Here is a 12,768-nt window from a genome sequence, read left to right on the forward strand (position 1 = left end):
TGACTGGAATCTTTATAAGAACAAGAGATAAGGACACAGACACCTTGCGAAGACATGGCACAGGAGAGAACTCCTGCGAGTCCCTTGACCTCAGACATACAGCCTTCCTGACTGCGAGCAAGTACCTTCCTGTCATTTAACCTTCCCGTTTTGTGCTACTTCATTTCAACCTTGCTGCAAGACTAACAAGGGAGTGATTACAACAAATAAGTCTACTATAGAAGCACCAAGACTGCCCATGGTTTCTTCTTTTGGACATTGTCAACCTTTATTCAGCAGCTAAAATCTTTCCAAAAAGGCAAACACAAATATGCTACAGCACATTTGAACATCAAACAGGAAGAGAGAAAGAAAGACTTTAGAGCAGCCTCTTCCTCTTTTGGACTCACAGTACATGGAAAACAGCTTGTCACCACTCATTAGCCGCGACCTGTTCTGTCATCAAGAGGCAGGACAACCACAGCCTGCCACCTGCTCTTTAGCAATTTACTCGTTATTTTACATGCTTGGTTATCCTTTCTCCCAATTAAAAAAAAAAAAGGCCTTCACAGCTTTCAACGTGAAGGTTGCACCACCAGACACACCCTATCTGGTTCCTAGTATTCCTCTCCAATCTCTTATGATTTAACTTTAATAAAACTATTGTTACATTGAATAGTAGTTATGGTTCTTTTTTGGTTTGATTTAAAGTATCATACCCCAATGAGCCTATTTTGCAACTATGACATTGTCTTTTATTTTTTTTTTTTTGTTACTGTGGCAAGATAACCTAAATAAAATCGACATAAGGAATATAGAACAACAATAACAAAAAGCAACATAGGGAAGAAAGAGCTTGTTTGGCCATGCAGTTCCAGATTATACTCCATCATAGCAGGCGGCCACAGAACGGGGATTAAAGGAGCTCATTGCATTGCATCCACAATCAGGAACAGAGAGCTATGAATGCTTGCTAGTGCTCAGCTCACTTTCTCCACCCTCTACGGCCCCAGATTCGTCACCTAGGGAATGGTTCCACCCACAACTAAGATGGGTCTTCCTACACGAATTAGTGTAACCAAGACAATCTCCCCCACCCCAAGCATGCCCAGAGGCTCATCTCCCAGGTGATTCTAGACTTTGTCACGTTAATCATCAGCACTAATCAACAACCATCCACCTGCCCTCTCCCACCGGGTGGCACATATATGCTATATGTTTTAAGCAGTAGCATCCATTGCACCGTTCTTGAAATGCTTACTAAAGCTATTTCCAAAGAAGAGTTTTCGATTCCTGGTTTTTACAGTCTTTCTTAGTATTTTGAAATGCTTCTGGTTGCTCCCAAGTTCATGGTCTTCACGTGAATGTTTTTAATGCACTCCATGCCTTCCTCTCCTTGCTCATTTCAGATCATCTTCCACATGCTGCTACTTTTTTTTTTTCCACCTACACTCTGTTCACCCAACACCCAGAATCCCACCCTTCTGTAACCTGCTGGGACTACTTCCTTCCTTGGCTCCCTTTTCTCAGCTTCTCCACTTAAACACTAGATTCATCCTCTCGAGACTCTCTGGAAGTACCTCTCTGCAGAAGGTTGGCCCTGGCTTCCTGTACTGCAGAGCTCCAGACTGTTGTCATTCATAGCATGTTATCATAACTGCAATTGCACATTAGTTTCTGTAGGTCTGCCTCAGAATTGTTTTTTATTATCTTTAGGTCTTGTTCATCTCAGGGCTTCAAATGTCATCGACATAGCCACAATTGCCAAAGAGACAGATCTACTCTGTATTTCTCTCCCAAACTCTGGATTCAATATTTGTTGCCTGCCTTGTTCAATAGCTGTCATAATAGCTATAGATAGAGAAAGTATCCCACCTCTACCTTGGAAGTCCTAAGCTCTTCAGCATCCCCAAACCTGCTCCCTGCCCCTCCCCTCAGTGAAGTTTATGGCAGCAGAGTACCATCTTTCCAACATTTCATACATACACAAACAGCAAAACAAAACAAGCAAGCCCCTCAGCATCCCCTTTCACGTGTCCTCTTTCCTGACTTAACTCCCTGCATTCAAAATATGTTCCAATTATTCCTGTTTCTCCTCCTGTTCTACTGACTTTTCCTTGGTCGGAGCCACCATCACCCACTTCTCTTCTGCTAACCTTGCCCTCTTACATCCCATCTTCAAAACGTCGGTGACGCTTTTCAAACCCAGGTGAGACTGTGGCACTACTCAAAGTCCTGCGGTGGCTCCTCACTTCCCCTCCAGGACAGCCAAGTGCCCTGTGGTACTTGGGGTTTTTTCTTTCCTCTTCATTCTGCCCAGCTCCCCCAGCGACTTTGTATTTCCCCTGAGCCATGCTTCCATCCTATGACCTTTATATGAACTGGAAATTCTCTGTTTAGGATGTACTCCTCCCAGGCAGCCTCTTTCAAAGCCTTGCTCCAGTATCACCTTTCTATTTCATCCAGAAAGCTCCTCCATCCTCTGTCTGCCTCACTCTAATCTGCATCTTTTTCTAATTAACAATGAAACACTCTAAGCTCCAATATCATCTACATGTTTTATATTTTTATTCCCACATTGGCTAGTGTTAGAAGTCATTCATATATTTGAAGTAGCTGAAATATAGAGGTGCTGAGGTGTGTGGGGGATGAACACAGAGAAGCCTATCTGTGTTCCCAAGGTTGTTTTAAGAATAAGTAAAAACAGTGTGCATGAAAGAAGAGGGTCCCTAGTGACAGATACCCAAATCTTTTTTCTTCCCACAAAAGTCACCACTGACACCAGTGGGTAAATTTTTTTCTATGTAAATATGCTCAAAAAATACAGCAATGTTTCAAATGAGCTTTTAAAAATAATGAGCATCCTCATATTGAAAACAAAACCTGTTTGTGACTGGTACACCTTGACATGAGTGTTAGATGGTGATTACCCAGGAATAGGGATAAAGGGACTCTGAAAAAAAAATGATAAATGACACGTTTCACAGTGACCACACACTGTAACTTCAGAATGACCGTCTTCTAAAGAAGGAATGACTATTGCAAATATGAACCAATGCTGTAAGGTTAAAGAAAGATTAGAAAAGCCAAACTAAAACATAGTCTATATGGTCTGCCTTTCTCCGTGTATTCTGAGGGATTTATATTCAATTTCTGAAAAAAATGCCTAAGTACTAGACTGGAAAACATCACAACTGGGATATTTTCCCATGTTTACTTTTCATGTCTACTTCTAATTTCTGCCTTCATAGTTGATGCAAATCATATTTTTTGCTTCTTATTTCTAAAACATATGGCTATTTTTAGACTCGCTCACTGGGTATCTCATCTGTGTTGTCTACATTATGATAAACATCATCTTCATGAAGAGCATTAGTTGAATTTTGAGCTATTTTACCTAGTAAAAGTTGCTTGCCACTCATAGGGGAGGTCTTCCTCTCCTTCCATCTGACCTAGCCTATCAGGTCTCATCAGGACTGGCTGCACTGTCTTCCTCTGTGGCCTGGCAAGACTGCAACCCCCAGGGGGAGGTGATCAAAGAGCCAACCACTGAGTTCATGCCAGAGACAGCCCCTGTTCACCTTACTAGAAAACCAACTTGGACACTGAGTCTATGGGTTACAGGGGCAAAGGGGGAGAAGAGGGAGGGAGGGTGGGATTGGGAGGAGACGAGGGAGGGGGCCACAGCCAGGATACAAAGTAAATAAATTGTAATAAATAATAAATTTTTAAAAATTTTAAAGTTACTTGCTTACCACAAGAGTAGATTACCACCACAAGAGTAGATTACCACATTTTCCCCTTAAAGACATCAATTTATTATTTCTTTTTGTATCATTTTCAATTTTTTATAATTATTATAATATCTATCAATATTTTTAATTAATTATGCTTTCTACATGAATTTAAATGGTTCTATAATAACAGGCTGTTATAGTTTAACCCAATAAATCTAGCAAGGAATGTTGAAGAGTTGAGTCAATGTAGCCATGAGAGATTCCACTGCCAAGTCAGCTATCAGAAGAAATCCATTAGGATGGAGTTTATTGTAGAGTACATTCGGCACATTAATTATTAATTCACACTGCTGTGCTTTTACCAAAAGCCTGTCCTTAGTTGCTTTGTTTTCTCGTGTTTAAGCAGTTAGATTGCATGGTTTTGTAATCTAAGATTAGTTTCCGGCGCCTTGATCAAATTCCCAAAGTTCTGTAATGTCTCTGTTTAGTGCCAGTAAATCCAGATGGAAGTGGCTTTTAGTGCAGTTATTAAGTGTGAGTTTATTAATGTGCTCTATTAAGCCCACACTACACATTTCCCATATAAGAACTTTCAGAAATGTGCCTGATAAACGTACCAGACAGGTCTAAAAGGTTGAAGAATAAGATGAAGACTTTAGTATATAAATTAAAACACATTGTTGCCTCTTGGAAAGTACCTTGAACACAGAGTTCTGAATCACTAAGTGCATATTAAGGCAGAGCCTCTCATCAATAAATATTTTTAAAATATAGGCACAATTTCCTAAAATGAACCTTAACTAAAATTCACAAAGAAAGAGAAAGGAAGCCAGTCAGAAAAAAAACACATATAGGAGTAAGAAATGGCTGGAGCTCTTGTATCCCAGGACAAATCTGAGCTAAGCTACAGACAGAGATCACTGGTGCATCTCTGTTTTCAATGATCATAACAAAATACCCAACACTGTAGTTTGTAAAGGAGATTGTGACTCACAGATTAGGAGTTTGGGAAACTAAAATAAAAGAACCACATTCAGTGAGAGCCTTGGGCTGCCTCTTAGCACAGAAGAAATTGGAGAGAGAGGGAGGGTGTTCAGCAGAGTAGAGGCACAAGTTCCTTAAAGAACTAACCTATTCCTGAGAGAAAGGCCTGAATCCATCCAAGAGGGGAGTTTGATACAGTAACCCAAACACAGGACCACAGCCTCCCAATGTTACCGCATTGAAGAAGTAAGGCCCTACCCATAAAACCTGGGGGGAGCATCACACTCAAGCCACAGTAAAAAGATCAAAATCTCTGATCCTACTTTGCACAGAGTACTCCATAAAATAAGTCTCCCGGAGGCTGATGTGTTCTCCCCAGCTGCTGGAGCCATCATTGAAAACCGGAAAAATCAACTTGTTCACATTTCTAAAATTTAACCTGTATCCTACAGGGGGAAAATACCTATAGATAAAGTGTCAAAAATATTTCACAGACCTCAAATTTCTAATATTATTTCCTTGAATGGTTCTGCTTTAAAAACCACATTTATTTGAAAATCTGAAATAGATAGTAGCCTTTATTAATTACTGCACCAGTTCTGAATTGAAGGCCTGAGATTGGCACTGCATTCGTTACTGTGCTATAGTCAAAATATCTATATAGACACCTTAAAGGTGAGAGGGGTTATTTTGGTTTTTTTTTATTTAATTTTATTGTATTAATTACACTTTATTCACTTTGTATCCCCCCCTAAGCCCCTCCCTCCTCCCCTCCTGGTCCTACCGACCCCTCTCCCTTCTTCAAGCATATCCCTATTTTGGGTCATAGTTTTAGAAGTTTCTGATGGTGCAGGTGAGGCAGAGCAGCTCATTCTCCATCACGGCAGTAGAAATGTGTAACTGAGGCATGTTTACTTCATGGTCAGGCAGGAAACAGAGCAGGAGGGGTCAGCCATACTCTCTGACTTTCTTCTTTATCCCCTTTTATTCTGACCAGTCCCCTGACCCACAAGATGGTGCTCCTTACATTCACTGTGGATTTCCCCTTCATTCTGGGTGAGGTGGTCCCTTAGAAATCCAGCGGCATGCTCAGCCTCCTCCATGACTCTAAATCCAGTCAATTTGACAGTGAAAATGATTGCAGGCACTCTCTCTGAAATCATACCTGGAGATCTCTATGACCTACAGCAAAGGACTAGAGATAAACCTTAGCCGCCTCCTCCTTCATCATGAAGACTACAAGTTTGGTGGAAGATAAGGATCTGAGCTTCCCAGACAGTGTGGGAAGTGGCCAAGGAGACCCAGAGGCCAGGCTAAGTGATATGCTTAGGAGCAGAGTGTGAAGATGCTTCTGTGCCAACATGATCTAGAATGACAAGAGGGTCTTTTCTCTGAACCCTAATTCTTTACAAAAGTCTAGACACAAAACAATAGACAAAATAATAGACATGAGATCTGTAATGAGGAAATGCATAAAACAAAGCCCTGGGACATTATCAAATGCTCTGTATAAAACAGCCTAAGCTAAATATTCCTCGTGGGCTCATTTCAGGACTCCATAAAAGTAAAAGGCAAGGGAGCATTCCTTTGAAGGGTGGGAGGTCTATATGCCTCATAAGGCATGTACTGGCAATCATGGTAGCACCTAATATGATGGTAGTGTCATGTCATGTGAGGCTTAATACTGATTGTCAACTTTACAGGATCTAGAGTCGTCTATGATCTCTGGGCATGTCTATGAGGGACAGACCAGGCTAATGGAGGTGCCAGGCCCCACTCTATCAATGGGTAGCACCATTCTATGGCTGAGGTCATGGGCTGAATAAAGAAATGAGAAAGCTACACAAGCAGCAGCCCCTCCCCCTCTCTCTTTCTGCTTCCAGTTGCTTCACTCTCCTGATTCAAAATAAAGTCTTCTTTCTTTAAAAAAGATCAAGCATCTCGTTTTAATCAGGTATTTGACCATTGCAATGAAAAAAAAATTACTAATACATTACCTTATCCACAGGTCCTGGAGCCTGTTAAGGAGTAGACAGGGATAAAGACGAGTCACTACATGATAGCAGAGTCCTTCACAATCCCTCTATGCCTATGTGCCCAAGGACTTCTTGCAATAATGAGTGAGACTTGTGGTAGAGTTGGAAGAAATTTACTCTGTGTCCCTTCTTGGGACCTTATTTTAATCTCTTGACAGGTTAGGGGGATATTTCTATTGCATCATTTCTTTCCTGATGTGGAACATCAAGGATCCTTTAACAGCCCCTAAAGTAACAAAGAATTCAATCTGCCTTTGGAATCCAAACAGAGTCTTCATACCCAAATCAATAGGTATACTCCAGAGATCCCATATACATAGACATAGAAAAAAAGCTGATGGCCAAAGTAAATTATTCCCTCCTTGAATGGTTTCCTGTGTTGTATATACCTAACAGGTAAAACTAACTCAGGTACACTTTTTGGTGCATCTTACTTATTAGTCTATGCACGTTCTTTTTATCTTTGTTTATTTTTTATGTGTATGAGTGTATATGTGTGCATCACTTGTGTGCCTGATGCCCAGGAAGGCCAGAAAAGAGCATCAGATCCCATGGAACCAGATGTTGCATGGTTGTAAGCTGCCATGTAAATGCTGGGAATCAAACCGAGGCCCTCTACAAGAGCAACTGCTCTTAGCCACTGAGCCATCTCTCCGGCCTCGTTCTTTATATCTTTTGTTAAGAAACTCTAATCGTTTGTTCATATACTTTTCTGAGGTGTTGTGCTACAGCATGCCATTTGTTAAGAAGAATCTCAACAAAGCTTAAAGACATCTGGCTTAAATCGACCTCCATCCCTTTATTCCCAGTTTCTCAGATGTTGCCACTTATGGACAGCCCTTAAAATCATCCATCTAGAAAGAGAGAGGGGTTACTGCTCGCAGCGGTTTGAATCCATGTGTTAATGGCTCCGTCCCAGGCTGGTGTTGTGGGAAGGTGACACCAGGGAGGTAGGGTCTTGTGGGAGATCCTCGGTTCATTGGAGCATGCCATTAGCGGAGAGTATAGTGCTCCTAGCAATGTGATATGTCTGTCGTTCTGTCCGTCATGAAGCCTATGGTTTCGCCCACCATGTGATCCCACCACCGGGTATCACCTTGTTCCAGGCCCAAGTGACCTTCAGACCAGAACCTCCAAAGCCACCTCTGAAATAAGCTTTTACTTTTCAGAAGTTAACTATCTGGCGGGGGTGGGGGGATAAGCTGACTTTCACACTATTAACTCACACTTATTCAGCAGGGTTTATCCCCAAGTTTTAGGTAAAAAAAGCCCCCAGCAATTGTAGGTGACCTTTCTGGCCATCATGAGAGTGAACTGGGGCTTTTGCTTTGTATTTTAAAGGATTTGAGATATGACAGTTGAACGAATGCCTCACCATAAAAGTGCAAGGGAAGTGACAGAAAGAGTGACAGACAAATTAAAGAGTAAGTTCTGTTTAGCAATTTTGGGTGACAGCACTTAAAATTTTTAGCTCTAGGGTTGTTTAGGAATGACAGTATGCAGCTGAGAAAGGCAGCTTACCCATTATAAAAAGGAATTTATGTGTGAAGTTAGAAAAATCAGACCTTAAAAGTAGAAAAAAAAAATAATCTTTACATGTTATTTAAATAGTAACCCATTAACCTTTTATAGAGCCTTCAAGCTGTCTGTTGCTGCTTTTCATCGTATTGGAACCAAGTCACTCAGGTTTGTTTCACTGTTCCTATAAGAACGACACTAGACATTGAATCGCACATCCGTCATTAAGGCCATTCCTCTAATCTCTGACCAGAAGGGGGAATCAAGATTTCCTTTACAATGCTCTCTGCCTTGTTATCACGAATGACACCAAAAGTTGTGTTTATCTCATTTAAAAACAAAAGAAAAGAAAAACAATGACTTAGTGGACAGGAAAGATGGCTTGGTAGGTAAGAGTATTTGCTATGCATCCATGAAGACCTGACTCACAATGTCACTAGCACCCTGAAGTACTAGAAACTAAGTATTTTTGAACCATATGTCTCCTGCATATTCACTGGATGCTAAAATGAATGCTTGGAAGGAAGAAGGAAGAAGGGGAATGAGGGGAGGGGAAAAGACTGACAGCTTTTTCTGACACTGACTCTGTAGTCATTTTAAGAACTTGAAACACATGTAGGTAAGCAGTAGGGATATTTTTTCATTGGGATTTACTCAACATATATCAAGCCAGGCTATATTTGTACCCCTTACTTTCCAGGTTTTTCCCTTTGAGCCTTCAATCACAAATAATCCTACTACCAACAACTGAGACCAATGGCTGGTAAGAAAAGACACTTTTAAAACTGGGATTTCCTCACTGCAGAGGAACTCTGGAATGAAGCCATGACCTCCTTGCTCCTCTGCATTTTTCACTCAGAAGGTCTGAAGTCAGAAAGTAGCTCCTCAAATGTAAACAACAAGATGTTACTCATAATCAAAAGATGAGTGCAAAGGTCCAAGCCTGGACCTCGTTGTCATCTAAAGAGTCAGATTAGTGCCAAAGTCTGTCCAAATATTTGTTATAAACAAAAAGTTTTCTGTGGGTTTGAGCCAAGTTTTTAATCTAAAACCATTATCTATCTCTGTGCTCTAAACTTTCAAACAACCGTGGAAACTTGGGTCATAAGAAGGAAGGGGAAGAGAAAGAGCCTCTATAAACGAAGGTCAGGTGGCCACCAGAGAATCTATACACTCTACAGACTGAACTTCAACCAGCCGTTCTAGACAACCTCGTAATGAAGATGAAATCAGATTCTACTGTCTTCGTGGCCAAAGTATAGGCTTGTCTATCTTCATCATCAACTTGACTGGAATTTAGAATGACCTCTGGACAAGACGATGAGCGAGTTTTCTTACACTGGAACAAATGAGCGAGTTTTCTTAAACGTGGAACAAATCCTCAGGCTCAGAAAAGGCGTATGGGAGCAGCAAGATGGCTTCACAGATAAAGGGAGTGCCACCAAGCCTGAATTCAATCCCAGAACCCACCTGGAGGAAAGACAGAATGGACTTTTTCAAGTTGTCCTCTGAACTCACACACACACACACCACGTACCAGGGCATGTGAATTCTCACAATGAATGAATACATGTGAACATTAGTAAGAAGGGAGTAACAGAAAGCTAGCTGAGTAGCAGTGTTCATCTCTCTCTGCTTCCTGACTGTGGGTGCCATGTGAGTGTGCCTCATTCTGTGTGTGTGTGTGTGTCTGTCTGTCTGTCTGTCTCTGTCTCTCTCTGTCTCTGTCTATATATCTCTGTCTCTCTGTCTCTCTGTCTTTCTGTCTCTCTCTCTCTCTCTCTCTCTCTCTCACACACACACACACACACATACAGTGGACTGTACCTGCAAACTGTGAGTTGAGTCAGAGTAAAACTTTCCTTCCTGGCATTGCTGAGGTCAAGTATTTTGTTTTTGTTTTTTGTTTGTTTGTTTTTCAGTAGTAAGAAAAGTAATAACATGTTATGGGAGTCTTCCCTTCGTTATTCGGTGGTTTGCTATTGGCTCTAGTGCTTCACCCGAAATCAGAAAATAATTATACTTTATAAACCACAGGGTGGAATATATGCCCTTCATTTCTACTATTTTGGAGGGATTTGTGGACTGGTATTAACTATTATTGACCATATTGTATTATTACCAACTCTAAGGTGGTTCTCCACATTCGCTATTTTATACTTTGAAGGCAATAAAAGCAAACAGCCATCCCGGAAACTTTTTTGTGTGTATGCTCCTTTCTCTATTCCCACAGCCTGAATTTTATTTACTGCTCCATTTCTATCTTTTCGACTTGGTATGAAGGAGGAAATAAAACCATATAACATTTTTAACAGTTGCAGCAAAAGTAATGATCCCTCAAAATTTAATTTAAAAGATCTCTAAAATCATGACTAGAAATAGATTTTCTTAACCTGAGAAATATTGTAAGCCTGTAGCAATCGTCGTATTTAATGATAAAAATTACAGAATAATTCCCAGTTAAAGCACAAACAAAACAATACTCCTGCTAGCTTACCATCCTAGTGTGGCACCTTCTACTTAGGAAGTTTTAATAATGTAGCAATAATAAATGAACTAAAATATATAAAAATTAGGAAACTCAAAATTATATCACAATTCAATGTGATTATCTATTTAGTATAACTTAAAGAACATGCAGAAAAGTTTGCAGAAATAAATGAGAATTGAGAAAAGGTGTTAGATAAAAGTAATTTGACCAGCTAACAAATAAAATTGTCATTGGGGATCATGCACAGTTCTAGCTGTCTTTCATATATTATAAACTGATAATATTAACCAATTTAATATAATAGTCTTTAGTAATGATACATATTTTTGCAGAAGAAAATTTCTATCCTAACATGCAGAAAAGTTAAGTAGTTTGCTATTATGGTTTGAATTTTACTTTCCAAAAAGGATGTGTTGAAGCACTAAGCCCTGCCCCCACTACCTGTGAATATGACCTTATTAAAAAGTGGATCTTTTCAGAGATGATTAAATAAAAATGAAGCCTTCAGTCAAGGTTCCCTAGACAGCAAGAAACAATAAGGTGGAGAGACACAGACAGATATAAAGCTTCTAGAGGGGACTAGGGGAATTGGTTAATGCCATCACTGAGGCTGCGGAGTACCACAATAGGCCTGCTATGAGCTGGAGCCCCTGCGATGTCAGCCGCTTGGATCAATCCCGTCCCCAAAGCTCCATCAGCATGGGGCTTGCAATGTAACTCAGCCAAACATGAAGGCTCGAGAACCTGGGGGCTGCTGGTGCAAACTTCAGAGGCTAAAGGCCAGAAATCTGGGCAATGTATACCCTTAGGGAAAGACTCTCAGCTGTAGGAGGAGTAGAAAATAATTTACCTCTTCTTGCCATTGTGTTTCGCCCATCCCCGAACAACCAAATGAATGGGGGTTACTGAGGACAGCGCAGTTCACCAGCTCACTTACCCGTCTTCTCTGGAAACATCCTCACAGTCCTACCCAGAACACAATTCTGCCAGTGCTCGAGGTATTTCTCAATCTGTTCAAATTAGGGTCGAAATGATCCACCTCATGGCATCACAGGGAAGTTCCTAAAACAATGTGGCCACACCCTTATTAAAAAAAAAAAAGCACAGAATTTCACACACATGCAAAGAGAACTCCATGTGTTGAAACAACGGAGATGGATATTAGCGCTATGCAGGTCCAAGTCAAGGGACACCAATGATTGCTGACAACTGTCAAAAGGAACAATTAAGGACAACTAAGAAAAGGAACAACTTTTAAAGGATGCTTCTACACTTTTCAGAGGGGTTGTGACTCTGTTGCCATCTCAATGGCAAACTTCTAGCATCTTTAAGATAATAAGTCATTTGCTTTAAGCCTCCCAGTTTCTGGACTTTTTTATGACAACCCTAGTAAATTTGTCAGGTATCATGGTTAGGAGTAACATGACAAGGCTGGGATGTAAAACCAGCATAGCCAAAACAGTATTGTCTAACAAATTAGAAAATATAATAAAAAAAAAAAACAGATAACTATTGACAATTATACCACTACTGTGTACCTTGAAACTGCTCTAGTGAAAGTGTTTAAAATGCAGCAGTTGGGGATGGTTTTCTGCACTGTGTATTCAGATGCTGATTCTGTGCCCAGAGATCTGGCTGCAGTCTGGAAGTGGGCACTGTCATTATCATTGAACAATCTCCTGTCTCGATGTTGTGTAAAAAGTGTTCCCTATCATCTCGGATTAGTAAATAAAGAGCTGAACAGCCAATAGCTGGGCAGAAAAGTTGAGGCAAGACTTGCAGTTTCAGGAGGAGGGTCCCAGGTAGAAGAGAGTCCCAGGTGGAGGAGAGAGAAGAGGGTTGAAGACAAGGTTGATGAAGAGGTCACCATGAAGGAGTCACTGTAAGGACAGGAACAGCCAGGGCAAGACTAAATGGCAAGTAACAGGGCCTATGGCTGGAAAGTATTCCAGGCCATAATAGCGGGGCTAGAATAGATGAGCATCTGCCCAGCTGTGGTGCTTGAACCCGATTAATAGATATA

General features: G+C 40.8%; 1 long non-coding RNA gene across 1 annotated transcript in view; it reads right to left on the bottom strand.

The window, feature by feature from the left end:
• LOC132657041 (uncharacterized) overlaps window positions 1-12,768 on the bottom strand; it is a 49,478-nt gene that overhangs the window by 12,585 nt on the left and 24,125 nt on the right. The window contains exon 2 of the long non-coding RNA XR_009594883.1: window positions 11,683-11,828. This is a non-coding gene — a long non-coding RNA (uncharacterized LOC132657041). The remainder of the gene's footprint in view (window positions 1-11,682; window positions 11,829-12,768) is intronic.

Source organism: Meriones unguiculatus, chromosome 10 (genome assembly GCF_030254825.1).
Source record: "Meriones unguiculatus strain TT.TT164.6M chromosome 10, Bangor_MerUng_6.1, whole genome shotgun sequence".
In the NCBI taxonomy this organism is placed as follows: Eukaryota; Metazoa; Chordata; class Mammalia; order Rodentia; family Muridae; genus Meriones; species Meriones unguiculatus.